Here is a 4,302-nt window from a genome sequence, read left to right on the forward strand (position 1 = left end):
ACATTCACACCTACTTGGAAGTTATTTTGGAATCCGTGTGGATTTTGCAGGTTACGTTACGCGGATCGCTTGAGAGTCGGATGCCATCGGTACATTTTTGGCCAAACATTTGACCCGGTTGATGTCTGGATTATGCATAGTATTTCAGGAGGTTCTGGGTTGAACATTTTTTCATTGAGGGTGCTAAGAACACCGAATTGTTTAGCATAATATTAGGGCTGCTAAATAAATAAGTTTGCACTGAAAATATATGTTTATGGTCTTTGATATAAGCTTCAACGTTTAACTTTTTGAAGTAAATTAAGGTTGCTACAATAAGTTGATATTTCTAAGCTATTTAAATATATATTTAAGTTGGGGTAAAAGAACTGAAGTAACAAGTGGAAAGAGAATAGAAAATTTATATTCATTAAATATATATAAAATATTTTTAAACAAGTTTTTTAGCCTGCCCCCGCGGCAAAAGTCAAGCGAGAGCAGGTTTGGAGATCTTGAATGAGTACAAAAGATTCTGTCAACCTAATGGAGCTTCCTAACAGGGTTCCAAGGAATTAATTACTAATAACAAGGAATTTTTATAGAAATATTTATCTTTTGGTAGAAACAAGTAGCAACTGCGAATCATTCATTAAAAAATCGAGATAATTGTTGATGTTTAAGTATTCTTTAATGACTTCCAGCTATAGCTACCTAAAAGTTATACTAAACTTTTATTGGGAGTTTAACTTTGAGTTTTTAATTTTTTCTATCGAGTTTTGTAAATGTATCCATGTTGTATCGTTTTCATTTACCTATATAAAACTTCTAGATTAACAACTGTATGAACAAAGGTTGGGTTTATGAAAGTCAAAAACGATAAAGTTTTATTATAGAAAAATTTCAGGTGTTGATAGCATTGATTGAGATGTCTCTAGTCCATATGTTTGTTTAACTTTCCATATCTTTCTTAATTTTCCTTTATACTAAGAGAAGCCGACAAATATAAAATAACTAAAGAAAATTGTACATAAGTCTTGTGCTGTATGAATCATAAAGCGTGATTGCCTGTCAGATTACAACTACTGGTAAATTCTTCTTTTTTCTAGAGTTACACCATTAACCTTTATATATTGCAACATGACGTAGAAATGGTATTAAGCCAGCTCAAAAATAAGATTGGGTTCTAAGCTGCTGCATGAAACTCGGAGCAAGGTGTAAGTGGTTCCATCTTCATTAGTGGTGGGTCAAGTAGGGTCATCAATAAAAGGGACTTTGAGGAAACAATGGCATTTTATTAAAACAAATTTAAAATGTGAAATTAAAGTTTAAAAGAATGTTAGAACTACAAAAAATTTTAAAGTTCTTAAACTACTGCATGATACAAATAACCGTTACATTAACTTATAACCAAAACTTTGAGTTTCAATGGGTTCAAGTTTAATTATAAAGGTAAAATCTTACGTGCTTTGTCAGATATTCTTTTGCTACTGGTTGTTTACTCCCGGTTGTGGCGGCTGGAGCTTGAGCAATTCATGACAAGTAATCCCATTATATACCACGCAGACAAAAAATATTGCACGCGCTACGTACGGCACAGCTTTGTTGATTTTGCTATCTCGACCCCGTTTAACGTTGTTTCGCTTGATGCATGAGAAAATCGAACAAAATTTAAATATCTTAGTGAATAAGAGAAAACTGTTTACAAAGGCATACTATAACCCGGCAAAAAACCTCAAAACAACAGTACCCCTGACTTTAAAACTCTTAAAATCCTAACATTAGAGGACGTACGTGGTTCTTAAAGAGAGTTGAATACTCGGACTTATAGTTCATTTCTAGAACATCTTTTAAAGGTGATTTGGATTACAACACATTTTTCAAGTGTTACCCAAGAAACCCCAGTTTAAGAAAAAAATAAATTCTAAGTTCAATGCAATAGCAAGCGCTAAAGACCGACATTTTAAAGACCTGTACATTATTACGCGTACCTTGCTCGTTCAATAAAATTATAGCTAACAATCAAGTAATTGGTTGCGTCGCCGTCAAGAGCGTATGTAAAATACCCATAAAGTTTTTATGGAATTCGCTATTTTGTAACTACGCTTATGTGTAAATGAACCCAAAATATGTCAATCATGTTTGTAAAAAATTACCGCTTGTCCCTTAATCTCACAAATATCTTGAACAGGACCTTGAAAGCTTAGGCGATTTATGGAACACGAAAAAGCTTCTACTCCTCGAAATTTAGATGGCGCTAAGAATGCAAAACCACTTAAACTACCGCTTTTACCAAAGGCGCATAAGCTGTCAAGCGTTAAATAATGTCATATATGCGGGCATTCTTTATAGTTCCTCAGCCTACATCGGCTTTCTTTTTACTTCTGCCGACAAACTAACTTTCATTAATCAAACTTTCCGAAAAATATTAACAAAATTGATCTATTCTCATATTTTGCACAAATTATTTCCAGTTGTTTAGTTCAGAGTTTTGTGCGTCAGCTGTGATTAGTTTTCATTTAGGGGGTGCTGATCGCTCGAATGAGATGTCTTAAAGACGCTTATAGCCGCTTACTCGCTAAAATATGGCTTAAGTTTTCTTTGGGTGGAAAACAAGCCAAGCCTCATGATTATCTCCCAATTTAAAGTTTTTAAGTAAATTTATAGCTTTTTGTAGTTTTTTTGAGTCCTGGGTTGATAAATTATTTTACAAACATGCCAACATCGAATCATCGTGCAACTACATAGAGCAGGAGACAGGTAAATTTCAATTATGACATACCTAAGTGTTTTCTAATAATGTTTAGGTGTATCTTGTTGTATTATCATTTTCCAGGATATAATTGTAGATTTAATACAATTTTGGACATATCTATGTCACTGTTCTCAATTTCACTTTTTTTTTAAATTAAGTTTTAATTCTTGAGCCTTCACTGGAAAAATATCAAGAATTTCCTTTTCCTTGTCTTCATCTAGATTAAGATATTCATGCAAATATCCTTTATTCACTAGTTTGCATTTTAGGAATTGCCCAGACAGTCACAGAAATCATAGATTTTTTTAATTTCCATTAAATCCATCCTTACAAAAATCTTGTCTGTCATGTAAGTCCGCCTAAAATGTCACCAATTATTGAGTTTGCTCCAAACACTTTTTTAGTTCTTGAGTAAAAATGATATTCACATGGAGTAGAAACATAACCCCTATTTGTTCAATTTAAAGAAAATGATAACACATCCAGATTGACATATCCTTCTCAAAAACTGGTTTGTCTAATCGACTTAATCCACCTTAAGTTATATACATTTATGGATAACCATGGTCATTTAGTCAATTTAGAGAAAAGATTTTGGTTGGCTTATAAATATTTAAAGGATAAAATCAAAAGTGAACTTCAAAACTACAACAACAATCTTTAAGTGTTGGTCATTCTAGAAAACAGAAAAAGTTTCGACAATGTAAAATGTTTTCAAAAAAGCAAAAATCTTGAATATCGTCATTTAATACTCAGACCAAGTATTCTACCCTAAGGTCTACGTTAATGGTCTATAAAAATATAGACATCTTGCAATACCATCGTCTCATATCTTTTTTAAAAGTTAAGTCGAAAGGATATATCCTGAAGAAGTCTAAAGTTTTGGAAGGAGAACAAATAATAAAATTTATTAAGAAGGCTCCTGATGATATCTACTTGGTACACAAAGTCATATTAGTAATGGGTGTTTTTGGAGGTTTAAGACGAGATGAGTTGGTCAAAATGACCATTGATGATATTGAAGATAGAGGAACGGTCTTGGTTATAAAGGTACCATAAACTAAAACTTCAACTTCAAAAAGTTTAACTATCATTGAAGAAGATTTAGGCGCTTTAAATTTAATAAAAAAGTACGCAGCATTAAGACCAGCTGGAATAAAGGAGCGAAGATTCTTTCTTACCTATAGAAAGAGTCGCTGTACAGTACAACCTGTTGGAAAAAATACCATAGGAAGCGTCCCAACATTGATCGCAAAATTTTTAAAACTGGATAATGCAGAAGCTTATACCGGCCACTGTTTGCGTCGCACATCGTCAACTTTACTTATTGAGGCAGGTGCTTCGTTTGAAATGCTAAAACAACATGGGAAACGGAAAAGCTCTTCAGTAGCTGAAGGATATATAGAAGAAAGTATTTCATCCAAAAATAAAGTAGCCAAAATGATTGCCAATTCAATTAATTCCGAGGTTCGACTATTGAAAATTCTTTAATGGACAATTTACAAACTATACAAAATAGCGTTAGTGCTGCCACCTCTACCATCACAAAAAACACCGACCATTCTATAGTG

The sequence above is a fragment of the Anthonomus grandis genome, chromosome 3, assembly GCF_022605725.1.
Source record: "Anthonomus grandis grandis chromosome 3, icAntGran1.3, whole genome shotgun sequence".
Classification (NCBI taxonomy): Eukaryota; Metazoa; Arthropoda; class Insecta; order Coleoptera; family Curculionidae; genus Anthonomus; species Anthonomus grandis.